Here is a 21,169-nt window from a genome sequence, read left to right on the forward strand (position 1 = left end):
TGGAGAAAGAAATGGCAACCCACTCCGGTACTCTTGCCTGGAAAATCCCATGGATGGAGGAGCCTGGTGGGCTATAGTCCATGGGGTCACAAAGAGTCAGACACGACTGAGAGACTAAACTTTTTGTTTTTTGCTAATTCAGTTTCACTACTAATGATTGATCTGTTCAGATTGTCTATTTCTTCCAATTCAGTTTTGGAAGACCGTATGTTACTGGAAATTTATCCGTTTCTCCTAGCTTGTTGAATTTGTTGGCATATAATTGTTTATAGTATCCTTTTTATTTATTTAATCTGTTGGCTGCATTGGGTCTTGGTTGCTGCACACAGGGTCTTTATTTCATCATGCAGGATCTTTCACTGTGGCTTGTGGACTTTTTAGTAGTGGTCCATGAGCTTCAGTGGTCGCAGCATGCAGGCTCTCTAGTTGCAGCACATGGGCTCTGGAGCATGTGGACTCAGTCATTGAGGTACATGGGTTTAGTTGCTTTGTGGCATGTGCGATCTTTGTTCCTTGACCAGGGGTTGAACTCATTTCTCCTGCACTACAAGGTGGATTCTTAACCATTGGACCTTTTATCATTTTTTTGTTCCCTGTGATGTTGATTGTAATTTCTCCTCTTTCATTTCTTATTTGTTTATTTGTGTCCCCTTCCCTTTTTTTCATGTCTTTCTCTTTTTTAAAGTTTGGAATGCATCCAAATATGCATATCATTTTGCACAGGGGCCATGCTAATCTTCTCCGTATCATTCCAATTTTAGTATATGTGCTGCTGAAGCCAGCACTCTTTTCTTTTTTTCTTAATGAGCCTGTCGATTCTGAATTATAATCTTTCTCAGTAGAGTATCCTAGGCTGTAGGTTTTTCCCTTTCAGCACTTAAAATATACCACTCCCTTCTTGCTGCAAAGTTTCTGCAGAAAAATCAGCTGATTAGCTTATGGGAGTTCCCTTGTATGTGACTCATTGTTTTTCTCTTGTTGCCTTAATTGTCTATCTTTCACTTTTGCTGTTTTAATTATATTTTATCTTGGTTTCAACTTGTTTGAGATTCTTTGTGCTTCATAGGCCTGGGTATCTGGTTTTTTTTTTTCAGGTTCAGTTAATTTTCAACAATAATTTCATCAAATACATTTTTGACCGCTTCCTCTAATTTCCTTCTGGGACCTCTGTAATGTCCTAGAAGCCTCTTAAGCTGTTCTCATTAAAAAAAAAATTATCTGTTGCTCTTTCTCTAGTTGTGGTGAGTGGAAACTATTCTCCAGCTGCAGTGCAAGGGCTTCTCATTGTGGTGGCTTCTCTTGTTGCAGAACACAGGCTCTAGGGTGCCTGGGCTTCAGTAGTTGCAGTGTGTGGGTTCAGTAGTTGTGGCTAGAAGTCTCTCGAATGCTGGCTTAGTAGTTGCAGTGCAACAAATTAGTTGCCCCGTGGCAAGTGGAATCTTCCCAGACCAGGAATTGAGCCAGTGTCCCCTGTATTGCAAGGCAGATTCTTAATCACTGGACCATCAGGGAGACCCTATTCTCATTTTGAACATTTCTTTTTTTACCTTGTTGTTCTGATTGGATGTTTTCCGCTATTCTATATTCCAGGTCACTTTTGCATTTTCTGTATCACCTAGTTGACTATTAATTCTTTCTATTGCTTTTCATCTTAGTCATTGTATTCTTCAGCTCTGACTGATTCTTTTTATATTTTCTAATTCCCTGGGCAGTTTCAATCTTTTTCCTGGGAGTAATCAATCAGGGTTACACTGCAGATGGTGATTGCAGCCGTGAAATTAAAAGACACTTACTCCTGGGAAGGAAAGTTATGATGAACCTAGACAGCATATTAAAAAGCAGAGACATCACTTTGTCAACAAAGGTCCGTCTAGTCAAGGCTATTGTTTTTCCAGTAGTCATGTATGGATGTGAGAGTTGGACTATAAAGAAAGCTGAGTGCTGAAGAATTGATGCTTTTGAACTGTGGTGTTGGAGAAGACTCTTGAGAGTCCCTTGGACTGCAAGGAGATCCAACCAGTCCATCCCAAAGGAGATCAGTCCTGGGGGTTCATTGGAAGAACTGATGTTGAAGCTGAAATTCCAATACTTTGGCCACCTGATGCGAAGAGCTGACTCATTTGAAAAGACCCTGATGTTGGGAAAGATTGAGGACAGGAGGAGAAGGGGACAACAGAGGATAAGATGGTTGGATGGCATCACCGACTCAATGGACATGGGTTTATGTGGACTCCGGGAGTTGGTGATGGACAGGGAGGCCTGGTGTGCTGCAGTTCATGGGGTTGCAAAGAGTCGGACATGACTAAGCGACTGAACTGAACTGACCTAAACTGAATCAAGCAGTTGCATGAACTTCATGAGCAAAGTCTAGATTTCTTACAGCTTTCCTCTAAGCCCCATTGGTTTTCTTACCAGCTAAGGAGAATTATCTTCTGGCTGTTGGCCCTCAGGCCTGAAGTTCCCAATATGTGGTTCTAACTACTGACTCTGCAGGGAGGCTCTCCAAGCCCATGTGATCCCCCTCCTCTTCTGTGTCTGCTGCTTGGGGCTCAAGTCCCAACCTGATCCCTTCTACTGCCTTCCTGTGCAACTCCATGTGGAAGCCTTGGTTGTAGAAGAGTCTTTCTGACAGTCTCTAGTTTGTTTTCAGTGAGAATTGTAGAGATATTCTTTATATGTTCATGGGGAGGTGAGCTCAGTTTTCCCCTACTCCATCATCTTGATCTCTTCTTACCACTATTTTTGTTTTAATCACTATCATCATAGTTATATAGTGATATCTCACTGTGGTCTTAATTTTCATTTACCTAAAGCTGAAACTGCAATACTTTGGCCACCTCATGCAACGAGTTGACTCACTGGAAAAGACTCTGATGCTGGGAAAGGTTGGGGGTGGGAGGAGAAGGGGACGACAGAGAATGAGATGGCTGGATGGCATCACCGACTCTATGGACATGAGTTTGAGTGAACTCCGGGAGTTGGTGATAGACAGGGAGGCCTGGCGTGCTGTGATTCATGGGGTCGCAGAGAGTCGGACACGACTGAGCGACTGAACTGAACTGAATGTTTCATAATGTTGAACTTCTCATGTGTCAATTTGCTATCTGTACATCCCCTTCAGCAGAAGTCTCTTCTGCCCATTTTGTAACTGATTTGGGTTTTTTCAAACTATTGAGATTTAAATATTCTTTATATACTCCATTTATATCATTTTTTTTTCAGATATGTAGTTTGCAAATATGTTCTCCCTATCTGGAGATGCTCATCCTCTTTAAAAGATCTCTTACACTGAAAAAGTTTTTTGTTATGGTGAAAATAAATTTATTATTTTTGCCTTTTATTTCTCAGGATTTTGGTATAAAATTTAGCAACTCTTTTCTTGCCCTAGAACATAAACATTTTCTCTTGTATGTTTTTTCTTGAAAGGTTTATAGTTTTGCATTTTACATTAAAGTCATAATCCATTTCAAGTTAATTGTTGTATAAGGTGTGAGAATTGGATCAAGGTTCATTCTTTGCCATTGCTCCATCACCATTTCTTGAGGAGGCTATCCTTCAGATATTAAATTGCCTGTGTGCCTTTGTAAAAAACGCATTCACTTTACTTGGGTGATTTCTAGGTTTTCTATTCTGTTCCTTTGATATGTATCTTTATCCCTCTGCCAAAACCACACAGTCTTAATGATAACTATATAATAAGCCCTATAATCAGACTGATTCCTCCCTGCTTTATTCTTATTTTTCATTGTTTTAACTGTCATAAATCCTTTCCTTATACATTTTGTAATAATATTTTCTAAACCTACAAAAAAAGCCCTGCTGATATTTTGCAATGATTTGCTAAACCTGTATTCCAATTTGGGAATAATTGACCTCTTTTCCTTATTGGGTTTTCAATCCATGAACATAGTATGTCCCTCCATTTTTAAGATCTCTTTAGATTTCTTTCATTTGTGTTTTGTAGTTTTCAGCATATAAGTTTTGTATAAGTTATGTTACATTTGCATGTAAGTAAGCATATCTTTTTAAGTAACTGTAAACGGTTTTATATTTTCAAATTTAGTGTCCATATATTTGTTGATAGTGTAGGTTGATTTTGTATGCTGAACTTATTAGTTCTGGGGGGGTATTATTGTTTTTTTAATATTATTTGGGATTTTCTAAGTAGAAGATCATGTCATCCACAAAGAGGACCTATTTATTTTGCTAGGAAATTTCTAATATATGTATGTGACTTTTTTTTCAATAGCCTGTTAATTTGTATATTATGTTGTTAAATTGGTTTTCAAATATTGAATTAGTCTTACATTTCTGGAACTAGCCCTACTTGTTTATGATATATATTTCTTCCAACATATTGCTGAATACTATTGTCATTGTTTTGTTAAGAATTTTTGCATCTATATTCATGAGAAATATTGGTCCATAGTTTTCTTTCTTTTTTTTGTACTGTCTTTAACTGGTTTTGGTACAAAAGTAATACTAGCTTCCTAGAATGAGTTGGGAAGTAGTCATTCTTCTTATTCTATTTTGGAAAAGATTTTGTAGAGTCGATTTTAATTATTTCTTAAATGTTTGCTGGAATTCTCCAGTGAAACTGTCTGAAGATTAATTATAAATTCAAAGTCCTTAATAGCTATTTGACTATTCAAATTATCTACTTCAATTGTGTGAGTTGTGGTAAGTTTGTGCTTTTATAGTACAGTGAGTCCTCCCCTACATATGAAACTTCAAGTTGTGAGCTTTCAAAGATGCAAATGGCATTTGCATGTCCAAACATGTAAGTTAGTTGATGTTTCTGGTGTACATTGTCACCTGCACGCATCCTCTACAAGGAATCGGGCTTTTGTGTACTTTACTGTACAGTACTGTATAGAATACAGTAGCAAAACATCTTTATTTCAAGCCCAGGATGTCCAGAAGCAAGTGTAAAAGCAATGGTGAGAAGCTGGCACTGCTAAGAAGTTCCAGCTGTTGTATTGTACTACTGTACTTTTCAAGGTACAGTAAGATTATACAGTAAGATTAAAAATGTTTATTTTTTGTGTTTGTTGTTCATGTATTACTTGTATGAAGAGGATTATAAACCTATTACAGTAGAGTACTATATAGCCTATTGTGTTAGTTAGGTTACACAGGCTAAATTTGTTGGGCTTATTAACACGTTGGACCTACAAACCTGCTCTCCAAATGGAACTTGTTTTCGTGTAGGGGACTTACTGCAGTTGCTGCTAAATCTGTGTTTAGAGTTGTTTGTAGTATGCCATGACTATCTTTTGATGTCTGCATGGTCTTCAGTGATGTAATAGGGGCAGAGCAGGCACATAGCTGTTAGTGAGTGAACAGTAGCAGTCCTGCTCAGCCATTGGTTGGCATTGAAGTTGGCCCCTCCCTCAAGTGGGCGACCATTAGTGAGCAACTGTTTGGAGAGGCTGTTATCAAGCAACCATTAGCAGTCCCACTCAGCCATTGGTTGGAATCACAGTGGGCTTCCTACTCCTCCCAATCCTCTGTATAAAAGGAGCCTGAATTCAGACTGAGTGAAGATGTATTACCAAGCCCAAGCTTGTTCTTGTCCCCAAAACCATCTTGTCCCAGGTCAAATTCAGGCTTTTTTTATACAGAGGAGGGGGAGTGGGTGGGGCACGTCAGCACTGACCAATGACTGAGCAGGCCTGCTATATAAGTCATGCCTGCCCCACCCCTATTACAGATTTTTTTGAGACATTAGTCTACCGTCTTTTCAGCCTGCTAACTTTCAGGTTAAAGTCACTATTCCTTTGCCTCAACAGCTTGTCTCTTGACTTATCGGCCTGATGAAAGTGAAAAAGGAGAGTGAAAAAGCTGGCTTGAAGCTCAAGATTCAGAAAACTAAGATCATGGCATCTGGTCTCATCACTTCATGGGAAATAAATGGGGAAACAGTGGAAACAGTGTCAGACTTTATTTTTTTGGGCTCCAAAATCACTGCAGATGCTGATTGCAGCCATGAAATTAAAAGACACTTCCTTCTTGGAAGGAAAGTTATGACCAACATAGACAGCATATTAAAAAGCAGAGACATTACTTTGCCAGCCAAGGTCCGTCCAGTCAAGGCAATGGTTTTTCCAGTGGTCATGTATGGATGTGAGAGTTGGACTGTGAAGAAAGCTGATCACTGAAGAATTGATGCTTTTGAACTGTGGTGTTAGGGAAGACTCTTGAGAGTCCCTTGGACTGCAAGGAGATCCAACCAGTCCATTCTAAAGGAGATCACTCCTGGGTGTTCATTGGAAGGACTTATGCTCAAGCTGAAACTCCAATACTATGGTCACCTCATGTGACGAGTTGACTCACTGGAAAAGATTCTGATGCTGGGAGGGATTGGGGGCGGGAGGAGAAGGGGACGACAGAGAATGAGATGGCTGGATGGCATCACTGACTCGATGGACATGAGTTTGAGTGAACTCCGGGAGTTAGTGATGGACAGGGAGGCCTGGCGTGCTGTGATTCATGGGGTCGCAAGGAGTCGGACACGACTGAGCAACTGAACTGAACTGAACTGATGTGGTGAGCAGAGCAAGCTTGGACTTAGTAACAATTTTAGCAAAGTCAGCCAGGAGCCTTGCTGCTTGTGGCCTACTGCTCTGATTGGGGAATTTTGGGGTCAGGCCCTAGCAACTGCTAAGACCACTTTTCCTGAGGATCTTCCCTTCAAAATTCCCTGAAGTGGAACTAGCTGCCTCAGCACTTGGCAGTTGGAAAAAAGAATTGACATTTGGGAGTTGACAGGCTCTATATAGCAGGGTGTTTGGGCTTTTCCTTAGGGGGAAAAACCAATTTATTTTGCATTTGTTTGGGGGTACCTTGTTGGAAAGGGGAATTGTTGTTGGACTCTACCTGATTTGTGAACTGTTTCATTGCTTTCATTTTGTATTTATTCATGATGGACTCTGTTTGTGCTTTTGATATTGGTATATACTTATGATTTTTCTGTTTTGTTGCTTTTGAATTTAAATATAGAAAATGCTCCATCTGTCCTTAAGGAAAGTCCTTGGGGGCATATCTTAAATAAAAGAGCAAAATATAGCTGTGGGCTTGTGACTAAGAAAGAGATGATTTTCTATTGTAATAGTGTGTTGTCCCAATATATGTTAAGATCAGAAGAGTAATGGCCTTTGAATGGCTCACTTATTATTATTATCATTTAGAAGTGCAATTAGAATTGTTTCGTGAAAGAGCAGGTAACATGATGAGTCCATATGTAGAAACATTTGTGCTACTGCATCAGAAGAAAAAAGTCAGATGGTTGCTGCCTTATGGTTCAGTTCAGTTCAGTTCAGTTCAGTCGCTCAGTCGTGTCCGACTCTCCGCGACCCCATGAATCACAGCACGTCAGGCCTCCACCGCAAGGAGATCCAACCAGTCCATTCTAAGGGAGATCGATCCTGGGTGTTCATTGGAAGGACTGATGCTAAAGCTGCCTTATGGTAGAGCAGTCTAAAGGGAAAACTGTTCTACAAGAGGGAGAGGGAGAAAATGAGATTGAAGACATGTTATTTCAAAATTTAACACCGTCCAGCCAACCCCACTCCCCCACTGGCCAAGCAGGCTACACCCACAGTTGTTCTGACAATCCTCATGCCACCAACATATTCATTCCTTTCACGGCCTCCTGTTTCCCCTACTTATGGGGATCAATTAGAACTTTTTAAAAGAATTTATATATTTTAATTGGAGGCTAATTTCTTTACAATATTGTATTGGTTTTGCCATACATTGACATGAATCCGCCCCGGGTGTACATGTGTTCCCCATCTTGAACCCCCCTCTCAACTCCCTCCTGACACCATCCCTCTGGTTCATCCCAGTGCACCACCAGCCACGAGCATTCTGTATCACGCAACGAACCTGGACTGGCGATTCATTTCACATATGATAATATACATGTTTCAATGCCATTCTCCCAAATCATCCCACCCTCGCCCTCTTCAACAGCGTCTAAGAGACTGTTCTATACATCTGTGTCTCTTTTGCTGTCTCGTATACAGGGTTATCATTACCTCTTTCTAAATTCCATATATATGCGTTAGTATACTGTATTGGTATTTTTCTTTCTGGCTTACTTCACTCTGTATAATAGGCTCCAGTTTCATCCACCTCATTAGAACTGATTCAAATGTATTCTTTTTAATGGCTGAGTAATACTCCATTGTGTATATGTACCACAGCTTTCTTATCCATTCATCTGCAGATGGACATCTAGGTTGCTTCCATGTCCTCGCTATTATAAACAGTGCTGCAGTGAACGTTGGAGTACATGTGTCTCTTTCAATTCTGGTTTCCTCGGTGTGTATGCCCAAGAGTGCAATTGCTGGATCATATGGCAGTTCTATTTCCAGTTTTTTTGAGGAATCTCCACACTGTTCTCCATAGTGGCTGTACTAGTTTGCATTCCCACCAACAGTGTAAGAGGGTTCCCTTTTCTCCACACCCTCTCCAGCATTTATTGCATATAGAGTTTTGGATAGCAGCCATTCTGACTGGTGTGAAATTGTACTTCATTGTGGTTTTGATTTGCATTTCTCTGATTATGAGTGATGTTGAGCACCTTTTCATGTGTTTGTTAGCCATCTGTATGTCTTCTTTGGAGACATGTCTGTTTAGTTCTTTGGCCCATTTTTTGATTGGGTCGTTTATTTTTCTGGAATTGAGCTGCAGGAGTTGCTTGTATATTTTTGAGATTAATTATTTGTCAGTTGCTTCATTTGCTATTATTTTCTCCCATTCTGAAGACTGTCTTTTCACCTTGCTTATAGTTTCCTTTACTGTGCAGAAGGTTTTAAGTTTAATTAGGTCCCATTTGTTTATTTTTGCTTTTATTTCCAATATTCTGGGAGGTGGGTCATGGAGGATCCTGCTGTGATTTATGTCAGAGAGTGTTTTGCCTATGTTCTCCTCTAGGAGTTTTATAGTTTTTGGTCTTAAATTTAGATTTTTAATCCATTTTGAGTTTATTTTTGTGTATGGTGTTACGGATTGTTCTAGTTTCATTCTTTTACAAGTGGTTGACCAGTTTTCCCAGCACCACTTGTTAAAGAGATTGTTTTTTCTCCATTGAATATTCTTGCCTCCTTTGTCAAAGATAAGGTGTCCATAGGTGTATGGATTTATCTCTGGGCTTTCTATTTTGTTCCATTGATCTATATTTCTGTCTTTATGCCAGTACCATACTGTCTTAATGACTGTGGCTTTGTAGTAGAGCCTGAAGTCCGACAGGTTGATTCCCCCAGTTCCATTCTTCTTCAAGATTGCTTTGGCTATTCGAGGTTTTATGTATTTCCATAAAAATTATGAAATTATTTGTTCTAGCTCTGTGAAAAATACCATTGGTAGCTTGATAGGGATTGCATTGAACCTCAGTTAGAACTTTCTATGTTAATCCTCTGGCTTCCCCAGAGGCTCATCAGTAAAGAACCCACCTGTAATGCAGGAGCCACAGGAGGCACAGGACTGAAGTGACTTAGTACACACACACATTAACCCTCAGGGCACAGGGGCCTGGGGCCTGGTCTAGTGTTATTATCTAAGATCCAACAGGGCACCCAATTTGGACTGGGAGTCACTTTGGCAGCAGGGAAATTTCCCTTGTGCTGATATCTCATCAGTCAGTCAGTTCAGTCGCTCAGTCATGTCTGACTCTTTGCGACCCCATGAATCACAGCACGCCAGGCCTCCCTGTCTATCACCAACTCCCGGAGTTCACTCAAACTCATGTCCATCGAGTCGGTGATGCCATCCAGCCATCTCACTCTGTCGTCCCCTTCTCCTCCCACCCCCAATCTTTCCCAGCATCAGAGTCTTTTCCAGTGAGTCAACTCATCGCATGAGGTGGCCAAAGTATTGGAGTTTCAGCTTTAGCATCAGTCCCTCCAATGAACACCCAGGATTGATCTCCTTTAGAATGAACTGGTTGGATCTCCTTTCAGGAGGCCTTAAATTAATACAGATGGCCAATCAGCTGAGTTTCCATGGATGCACAAGCCATTCTCAACTTTGTGTGTGCATGCTTCAGTCTTTGCAATCCTATAGACTAGCCTGCCAGGCTCTTCTGTCCATGGAATTCTCCAGGCAAGAATACTGGAGTTGGTTGCCATGCTGTTCTCCAGGGGATTTTCACAACCCAAGGATCAAACCTGTGTCTCTTCCATCTCCTGCACTGACAGACATGTTCTTTACCACTAGCACCACCTGGGAAGCACATTCTGAACTTCAACATTTGCTTTTTGGAAAAACTGTGCTTACTGAGAGGACCCCCTCTACATGACTGAACTTTTCACTTCTGTCTTTGTTACTCACCATCCCTCTTGGGCAGACATTCACACTCTCATGAGCATAATGTTTACTGAAAGGAGGGTGGTCATTGACAAGGCTAGAGAGAAAGAGTACCAGCTTCATCTAGCAGATTCAGATGGGACTCCAGAAGTAAATCTGGAAGTTCTGGACTTCCCTGGTGGTCCAGTGGTTAAGAACCCACTTGCCAGTGCAGACGACACAGGTTCAATCACTGGTCCAGGAAGATCCACGTGCTGTGCAGCAACTAAGCCTGTGTGGCACAGCTATTGAGCCTGTGTGCTGCAACTACTGAAGCCCACACACCCTAGAGCCCATGCTCCACCACAAGAGAAGTCATTGCAATGAGAAGCCTGCATACCACAACTAGAGAGTAAACCTAACTCACTGCGAGTAGAGAGCAGTAACAACCGTGTACAGCAACGAACACTCAGCATAGCCACTAAATAAATAAAAACCATATACAAAAAAAAACCCTGGCAATTCCCTTTGATGAGCCTGGCTGGGATTCTAATAATGGAGATATGCCACTACTAAAGCATTATAGGAAGTGTATCTTAGTAGGTCTTTGAAAGGGAGTTCAGTTCAGTTCAGTTGCTCAGTCCTGTCCGACTCTTTGCGACCTCATAAACTGCAGCACGCCAGGGCTCCCTGTCCATCACCAACTCCCCGAGTTTACCCAAACTAATGTAGTGCCATCCAGCCATCTCATCCTCTGTTATCCCCTTCCCCTCCTGCCCTCAATCTTTCCCAGCATCAGGGGGTTTACAAATGAGTCATCTCTTTGCAACAGGTGGCCAAAGTATTGGAGTTTCAGCTTCAACATCAGTCCTTCCAATAAACATCCAGGATTGGAACAGTGGATGTTCACCTTTAGGGTGAACTGGTTGGATCTCCTTGCAGTCCAAGGGACTCTCAAGAGTTTGCTCCAACACCACAGTTCAAAAGCATCAATTCTTCAGCACTCATCTTTCTTTATAGTCCATACATGACTACTGGAAAAACCATAGCCTTGACTAGATGGACCTTTGTTGGCAAAGTAATGTTTCTGCTTTTTAATATGCTGTCCAGGTTGGTCATAACTTTTCTTCCAAGGAGCAAGCGTCTTTTAATTTCATGGCTGCAGTCACCATCTGCAGTGATTTTGGAGCCTAAAAAAACAAAATCAGCCACTGTTTCCATTGTTTCCCCATCTACTTGCCATGAAGTGATGGGATCAGATGCCATGATCTTAGTTTTCTAAATGTTGAGCTTTAAGCCAACTTTTTCACTCTCCTCTTTCATTTTCATCAAGAGGCTCTTTAGTTCTTTGCTTTCTGCCATAAGGGTGATGTCATCTGCATATCTGAGGTTATTGATATTTCTCCCAGCAATTTTGATTCCAGTTTGTGCTTCATCCAGCCCAGTGTTTCTCATGATGCATTTCACATATAAGTTAAATAAGCAGGGTGACAATATACAGCCTTGACGTACTCCTTTTCCTATTAGGAACCAGTCTGTTGTTCCATGTCCAGTTCTAACTATTGCTTCCTGACCTTCATAGAGATTTCTCAAGAGGCAGGTCAGGTGGTCTGGTATTTCCATTTCTTTTAGAATTTTCCACAGTTTATTGTGATCCACACAGTCAAAGGCTTTGAGAAATAAAGCAGAAATAGATGTTTTTCTGGAACTCTCTTGCTTTTTTGATGATCCAGCAGATGTTGGCAATTTGATCTCTGGTTCCTCTGCCCTTTCTAAAACCAGCTTGAACATCTGGAAGTTCACAGTTCACTTCAGGTATTGCTGAAGCCTGGTTTGGAGAATTTTGAGTGTTACTTTACTAGCATGTGAGATGAGTGCAATGAGCAGTAGTTTGAGCATTCTTTGGCATTACCTAGGCCAAAGAGTAAAAAAAAAAACCAAATTTTTAGGGTTTCTAGAAAGAATTTGCCAAGCTTATAGGCACTCAGTTCAGTTCAGTCACTCAGTCGTGTCTTACTCTTTGTGACCCCATGAACCACAGCACGCCAGGACTCCCTATCCATCACCAACTCCTGTATTCCATCCAAACCCATGTCCATTGAGTTGGTGATGACATCCAACCATCTCGTCCTCTGTCATCCACTTCTCCTGCCCTCAATCTTTCCCAGCATCAGGGTCTTTTCAAATGAGTCAGCTCTTCGCATCAGGTGGCCAAAGTATTGGAGTTTCAGCTTCAACATCAGTCCTACCAATGAACACCCAGGACTGATCTCCTTTAGAATGGACTGGTTGGATCTCCTTGCAGTCCAAGAGATTCTCAAGAGTCTTCTCCAACACCACAGTTCAAAAGCATCAGTTCTTCAGAACCCAGCTTTCTTTATAGTCCAACTCACATCCATACATTACTACTGGAAAAACTATAGCCTTGACTAGATTGACCTTTGTGGACAATGTAATGTCTCTGCTTTTTAATATGCTGTCTAGGTTGTTCATAACTTTCCTTCCAAGGAGCTACATGGATGCAGACTCTGAGGCCCCTCAAAATACAAGTATATTAAATATGACCTTCATTGGCGAAAGCATCCCAGATATAAGAAGAAAATTACAAAAGTTATATGTTGTATTTGGAATGAACTTTTCTCAATTGGTATATGTTGTTTTTAAGGTGCTGAACAGCAGGGAACAAAGACAGAACTAAGATGACCAAGAAGTAACACCACTTGCCTGGGAGAAGCATTGAATTCCAAGAAGGTAAGTAACCTGAATGGTTTAGTGGTTTTCCCTACTTTCTTCTATTTAAGTCTGAATTTCGCAATAAGGAGTTCATGATCTGAGCCACAGTCAGCTCCTGGTCTTGTTTTCGCTAACTGTATACAGCTTCTTCATCTTTGGTTGCAAAGAATATAATCAATCTGATTTCGGTGTTGACCATCTGGTGATGTCCATGTGTAGAGTCTTCTCTTGTGTTGTTGGAAGAGGGTGTTTGCTATGACCAGTGCATTCTCTTGACAAAATTCTATTAGCCTTTGCCCTGCTTCATTCCGTGCTCCAAGGCCAAATTTGCCAGTTACTCCAGGTGTTTCTTGACTTCCTCCTTTTGCATTCCAGTCCCCTATAATGAAAAGGACATCTTTTTTGGGTGTTAGTTCTAAAAGATCTTGTAGGTCTTCATAGAACCGATTAACTTCGGCTTCTTCAGTATTACTGGTTGGGGCATAGGCCTGGATTACTGTAACATTGAATGGTTTGCCTTGGAAATGAACAGAAATCATTCTGTAGTTTTTAAGATTGCATCCAAGTACTGCATTTCGGACTCTTTTGTTGACCATATTGGCTACTCCATTTCTTCTAAGGGATTCCTGCCCACAGTAGTAGATATAATGGTCATCTGAGTTAAATTCACCCATTCCAGTCCATTTTAATTCACTGATTCCTAGAATGTCTATGTTCACTCTTGCCATCTCCTGTTTGACCACTTCCAATTTGCCTTGATTCATGGACCTAACATTCCAGGTTCCTATGCAATATTGCTCTTTATAGCACCGGACCTTGCTTCTATCACTGGTCACATCTACAGCTGGGTATTGGTTTTGCTTTTGCTCCATCCCTTTATTCCTTCTAGAGTTATTTCTCCACTGAGCTCCAGTAGCATACTGGGCACCTACCGACCTGGGGAATTCCTCATTCAGTAGCCTATCATTTTGCCCTTTGTTACTGTTCATGGGGCTCTCAAGGCAAGTATACTGAAGTGGTTTGCCATTCCCTTCTCCAGTGGACCACATTCGGCTGTGGTCCATGTGATCAGATCGGCTAGTTCCCTGTGATTATGATTTCAGTTTGTCTGCCCTCTGATGCCCCCTAGCAATACCTACCGTCTTATTTGGGTTTCTCTTACCTTGGTCGTGGAAAATCTCTTCACAGCCGCTCCAGCAAAGTGCAGCCGCTGTACCTTACCTTCGACGAGGGGTATCTCCTCAAGGCCTCCCCTCCTGACCTTGAACGTGGAGTAGCTCCTCTCGGCCCTCTGCGCCCGTGCAGCCACCGCCTGTTGGACGTGGGGTAGCTCCTCTCGGCTAATCAAATCCCTTATGATTATACAGTGGAAGTGAGAAATAGATTTAAGGGACTAGATCTGATTGATAGAGTGCCTGATGAACTCTGGACTCTTGTACAGGAGACAGGGACCAAGACCATCCCCATGGAAAAGAAATGCAAAAGAGTGAAATGGCTGTCTGAGGAGGCCTTACAAATAGCTGGGAAAAGAAGAGAGGTGAAAAGCAAAGGAGAAAAGGAAAGATATAAGCATCTGAATGCAGAGTTCCAAAGAATAGCAAGGAGAGATAAGAAAGACTTCCCCAGTGATCAATGCAAAGAAATAGAGGAAAACAACAGAATAGGAAAAACAAGAGACCTCTTCAAGAAAATTAGAGATTCCAAGGGAACATTTCATGCAAAGATGGGCTCGATAAAGGACAGAAATGGTATGGACCTAACAGAAGCAGAAGATATTAAGAAGAGGTGGCAGGAATACACAGAAGAACTGTACAAAAAAGATCTTCACGACCAAGATAGTCACGATAACGTGATCACTGACCTAGAGCCAGACATCTTGGAATGTGAAGTCAAGTGGGCCTTAGAAAGCATCGCTACTAACAAAGCTAGTGGAGGTGATGGAATTCCAGTTGAGCTATTTCAAGTCTTGAAAGATGATTCTGTGAAAGTGCTGCACTCAATATGCCAGCAGATTTGGAAAACTCAGCAGTGGCCACAGGACTGGAAGAGGTCAGTCTTCATTCCAATCCCAAAGAAAGGCAATGCCAAAGAATGCTCAAACTACCGCACAATTGCACTCATGTCACACGCTAGTAAAGTCATGCTCAAAATTCTCCAAGCCAGGCTTCAGCAGTATGTGAACCGTGAACTCCCAGATGTTCAAGCAGGTTTTAGAAAAGGCAGAGGCACCAGAGATCAAATTGCCAACATCCGCTGGATCATGGAGAAAGCAAGAGAGTTCCAGAAAAACATCTATTTCTGCTTCATTGACTATGCCAAAGCCTTTGACTGTGTGGATCACAATAAACTGTGGAACATTCTGAAAGGGATGGGAATACCAGACCACCTGACCTGCCTCTTGAGAAACCTGTATGCAGGTCAGGAAGCAACAGTTAGAACTGGACATGGAACAACAGACTGGTTCCAAATAGGAAAAGGTGTACGTCAGGCTGTATATTGTCACCTTGCTTATTTAACTTATATGCAGAGTACATCATGAGGAACGCTGGGCTGGAAGAAGCACAAGCTGGAATCAAGATTGCTGGGAGAAATATCAATAACCTCAGATATGCATATGACACTACCCTTATGGCAGAAAGTGAAGAGGAACTCAAAAGCCTCTTGATGAAAGTGAAAGAGGAGAGTGAAAAGGTTGGCTTGAAGCTCAACATTCAGAAAACAAAAATCATGGCATCTGGTCCCATCACTTCATGGGAAATAGATGGAAAAACAGTGGAAACAGTGTCAGACTTTATTTTTTTGGGCTCCAAAATCACTGCAGATGCTGACTGCAGCCATGAAATTAAAAGACGCTTGCTCCTTGGAAGGAAAGTTATGACCAACCTAGATAGCATATTTAAAAGCAGAGACATTACTTTGCCAACAAAGGTCCGTCTAGTCAAGGCAATGGTTTTTCCCGTGGTCATGTATGGATGTGAGAGTTGGACTGTGAAGAAAGCTGATCGCCGAAGAATCGATGCTTTTGAAGTGTGGTGTTGGAGAAGACTCTTGAGAGTCCCTTGGACTGCAAGGAGATCCAACCAGTCCATTCTAAAGGAGATCAATCCTGGATGTTCATTGGAAGGACTGATGCTAAAGCTGAAACTGCAATACTTTGGCCACCTCATGCGACGAGTTGACTCACTGGAAAAGACTCTGATGCTGGGAAAGGTTGGGGGCGGGAGGAGAAGGGGACGACGGAGAATGAGATGGCTGGATGGCATCACCGACTCTGTGGACATGAGTTTGAGTGAACTCCGGGAGTTGGTGATGGACAGGGAGGCCTGGCGTGCTGTGATTCATGGGGTCGCGGAGAGTCGGACACGACTGAGCGACTGAACTGAACTGAACTGAAGTAACCTGAAGAGAGGTTAGCCATACCACTGGGGGAGGAACAATGTGCTTACTGCAAGGAGGAAGGGCTTTGGAAAAGAGATTTCCCTAGGCTACTGTGTGGATCATAATAAACTGTGGAAAATTCTGAAAGATATGGGAATACCAGACCACCTGACCTGCCTCTTGAGAAACATGAATGCAGGTCAGGAAGCAACAATTAGAACTGGACATGAAACAACAGACTGGTTCCAAATAGGAAAAGGAATACATCAAGGCTGTATATTGTCACCCTGCTTATTTAGCTTATATACAGAGTACATCATGAGAAACACTGGGCTGGAAGAAGCACAAGCTGGACTCAAGATTGCTGGGAGGAATACCAATAACCTCAGATACACAGATGACACCACCCTTATGGGAGAAAGCGAAGAAGAACTAAAGAGCCTCTTGATGAAAGAGGAGAGTGAAAAAGTTGGCTTAAAGCTCAACATTCATGGCATCCAGTCCCATCACTTCATGGCAAACAGACGGGGCGACAGTGGAAACAGTGGCTGACTTTATTTTTTTGGGTTCCAAAATCACTGCAGATGGTGACTGCGGCTGTGAAATTAAAAGACCCTTACTCCTTGGAAGAAAAGTTATGACCAGCCTAGACAGTATATTAAAAAGCAGAGACATTACTTTGCCAACAGAGGTCCATCTAGTCAAAGCTATAGTTTTTCCAGTACTCATGTATGAATGTGAGTGTTGGACTATAAAGAAAGCTGATCACCAAAGAATTGATGCTTTTGAACTGTGGTGTTGGAGAAGACTCTTGAGAATCCCTTGGACTGCAAGGAGATCCAACCAGTCCATTTTAAAGGAGATCAGTCCTGAGTGTTCATTCGAAGGGCTGATGTTGAAGCTGAAACTCCAATACTTTGGCTACCTGATGCGAAGAACTGACTCATTTGAAAAGACCCTGATGCTGGGAGGGATTGGGGGCAGGAGGAGAAGGGGATGACAGAGGATGAGATGGTTGGATGGCATCACCGACTCAATGTACATTATTTTGGGTAAACTCCGGGAGTTGGTGATGGACAGGGGGCCTGGCGTGCTGCAGTCCACGGGGTTGCAAAGAGTCGGACATGACTGAGTGACTGAACTGAACTGAACTGAAGGAATAAGAAAGAACACAATAAAAGGAGCCTCTCATATGGTAGAAAGAGACGAACCCTCTGATGGGGCCCCAACAGAAGCCCCAGGAAACTCTGATAGTGAGGGAAATGTTGATTGAGTTTCTGATAGATATGGGTGCAACATACTCTGTGGTGGGGGCTTCCCAGGTGGCGCTAATAGGAAAGAATCTGTCTTCCAATGCAGAAGATATAAGAGACATGGGTTCAGTTCCTGGATTGGGAAGATCCCCTGGAGGAGGGAATGGCAACCCACTCTAGTATTCTTTTTTTTTTTTTCAATTGAAGGATAATTACTTTACAGATTTTTTCTGTTTTCTGTCAGACCTCAACATGAACCAGCCATAGGAATACATATAACACCTCCATTTTGAATCTACCTCCTATCTCCCCAACTCTAGCATTCTTGCCTGAAGAATCCCATGGACAGTAGAACCTGGCAGGCTACAGTCCATAGGGTCCCAAAGAGTTGGATGCAACTGAAGAGACTTAGCACACACGCATACTCTGTGGTAAATACCAAGATGGCACAGAAAACTTCTCAGTCCATCCTGGTTATGGGAATTTCTGGAGAAGTACAAAATTGTTCTTTCTTACAACCTCTAGAATCCCAATAAGGGACCTCACCCTGAAACTCAGTGTTTTATATATACCAGTGTTGGTCTGAGATCTCCTTTGTAAATTAAACATGCAGGTAACTTTTTTGCCAGGACAGCTTAACATCAAGGTCCCAAGAGAGCATGCTGTAAGCCTGAAGGTTGCATTCATGCACACTCAGACAGAGCTCTTTCCCCTGAGGTCTACAAAAAGGTAAAGCTGGAAGGGTGGGCTGATGGCATCCAGGGTAAAACACATGACCAATATAAATCCCATTTAAAAGAGACACTGGGACACCTAATCTAAAATAATATCCTCTGAGGCCAGAGGCTCAGAAGGGAATTCAGGCAATTCTCAAAAAGTTTTGAAAACAGGACTGATTAAACCTTTCAGGGTCCCCATATAACCACCTTATCCTCCCAGTCAAAAAGCCAAACTCAGTAGAGTATTGCTTTGTCTGAGACTATTAATGAGAGGACCCCCTTGCAGGTACAAGATTTGCACCCTGTGGTACCTAATCTATACATCGTTCTCACAACTATTACAGGAGAATACAACTAGTTCTCAGTTTTGGACTTCAAAATGCTTTTTTCTGCATTCCTGCTGCATAAAAGTCACAGCAGCTTGTGAATGGCAAGACCCAGAAACACAGGTAGTAAAAACTGAGAAAATGAATTGTATATTAAAGAGAAGCATTGACAAAATTTGTCAAGAGACTAATTTAACTTGGGATAAGGCGTCGCCAGTTGCCCTGCTATAGATCAGAGTGGTTCCCAGAAGTAGACGTAAATTAAGCCCCTTTGAACTATTGTATGGTATGCCATTCTAGGTGTCTGCCAAGGTGGGAGAATCTATAAATGCTCTGAAATATCTAGCAGTTGCCAATTATGTTACAACTCTGGGCACTATACTAACCTCTGTTCATGAGTTTTCCTTCAACAGGCCTGGTTAATCACATGAGATAGACTTACATTCTGTCCAGCCTAGAGACCAAGTCCTTCTTAAAACCTGGAGAGAACAAGCGCCTGAGCATCGCTGATTGCAAAGTGAAAGGAACACATGTGATCCTACTTACCATGCACTTACCCGTGAAGTTAGCCGGAGTAAAGCCATGGATTCATCACACTCGGGTTAAAGCAGCCCCAATGTCATCAGAAAATGACCCAACTCCTGAGAGGACAGTGGTTTGTGAACCCTTAGAAGGGTTAAGTTTGCTCTTCAAAAAGTATAAGTATTGAGTATAAATAAAATTTCATTGTACAAGGAATTTTGTCAGATTCAAATAGTTGTAGATAAAGAAAAAGAATTGGATTACTTACTAAAAATTTTGAATTCTGGACACAAAACTGACCAATTCTATTTCACAGTCACCTCTTTATTACTCCTGTTTAGTAGGATGTAGCCAGAAACATCGTTGCTCCTTTTCCCACGTGATTGTGGAATGGACATTGACAGTGGGGAATTGTGATATGGTCAGGGCAGGTGCACGGCTGTTATCAGTCTGTCTCAGGCATTGGTTGGAATCACAGTGGACTCCTCCCCCTCCCCTTCATATGTATCGGAGAAGTCCAAATTTCCACTGAGGGCAGATAATTTTTTTGAGACAATAGTCCATCTTCTAGGTCAGCTAGCCTTCCAGTTGAAGTCATTATTCTTTGCCCCAACAACTTCTCATTTATTGACCTGTTGTGCAAACAGCAGAGCAAATTTGGTGACAGTGATATTCCCTGTTTCACTCCAATATTAGTAATTTATGTATTACAGTTTCTAAGACCTATTATTGAAAAGGTAGTCTTGGGCTTCTCTGGTAGCTCAGACAGTAAAAAGTCACCCTGCAGCGCAGGAGACCCGGGTTCAATCCCTGGGTTGGGAAGATGCCCTGGAGAAGAGAATGGCAACCCACTCCATTATTCTTGCCTGGAGAATCCCAAGGACAGAGGAGCCAGATGGGCTATAGTCCAAGGGGTTGCAGAATTGGACACAACTGAGCGATTAACACTTTTTTTCCCCCTTTGTCTTTGTTTCCCTTTGTCACTCTTGTGGTCTGTCAATTTTACCAGTCTTGTCAAAGAATAAACCCTTTGCTCTATTGATTTTCTCTTTTTATTTTGAAATTTCATTGATTTCTGTTTTTCATTATTTCCTTCCTTGTGCTAGCTTTGGGTTTATTTTGCTCTTGTTTTCCTAGCTTCGTGAGGGAGCAACTGGGTAATCTGAGATACATCCTTTTCTCTGTGTGCATTTATTGCTATAAATTCCCCTTTTAGTGCTGCTTTAACTGTGCCCCATAAATCTTGATATGTTTTGTTATCATTTTTGTTTATTTCACTCTATTAAAAGTTTTCCTTGGGACTTCCTTTTTTTTATCCATGGATTATTTAGAATGTGTGGTTTAGTTTCCAAGTGTATTGGAGGTTTTCTTATTATTTGTTACAGATTTCTAGTTTGATTACTGGGCAAATGGTCTTTTATTCCTTTCTGTGCCCTCCCAGCCAGTCATAGCTCCTCTCCTGGGTAGGTGTGATAGGTGTCACAGTGGAACTCCTGTGACATCACTGCCCCTTCCCCAGTTACTTTATTCAAGGAATTGCCTCTTATCCTGCCCAGCCCAACTCCCAATCTGTGCTTCCATTTTTCTAGCTCCTGTTTCCATCTCCATCTCACCTCATCCTACCCCCATCATCCAGAGTAAAGGTGATTATGTATTTGCATAACACAAAAATAACTGAGGTGTAAAGAGAATAATATTGCCACAGGCTGGTAGCCCAGATGTGCAAGTGAAATGAGCAGAAATACAGAGAAATGAAGCCTCAAGGAGAGTGCCAAACCTTAGGGTCTCAGACAAGGAAGGGTGAGGCACTGAATTCCAGGGCTCTGGACCTGGGAAACAGAGTGGCAGCCACGGGAAGCATAGCAATTCAGGGTCTCAGCAGCTCTGGGGAACATAAGTGAGGTTTGGCTGATATACCCAGATATTCCTGAGTCCTGGGTGGCCA

General features: G+C 42.0%; 1 non-coding gene across 1 annotated transcript; it reads right to left on the minus strand.

Annotated features, from left to right (window-relative positions):
• Positions 1-680: 680 nt before the first annotated feature.
• LOC129535542 (U6 spliceosomal RNA) lies at positions 681-785 on the minus strand. The gene has a single exon (XR_008681674.1). It is a non-coding gene; the product is annotated as a U6 spliceosomal RNA (small nuclear RNA).
• Between the last annotated feature and the right edge of the window lie 20,384 nt (positions 786-21,169).

The sequence above is a fragment of the Moschus berezovskii genome, chromosome 15 (assembly GCF_049115385.1).
Source record: "Moschus berezovskii isolate FMDL1 chromosome 15, NW_MosBer_1.0, whole genome shotgun sequence".
NCBI lineage: Eukaryota > Metazoa > Chordata > Mammalia > Artiodactyla > Moschidae > Moschus > Moschus berezovskii.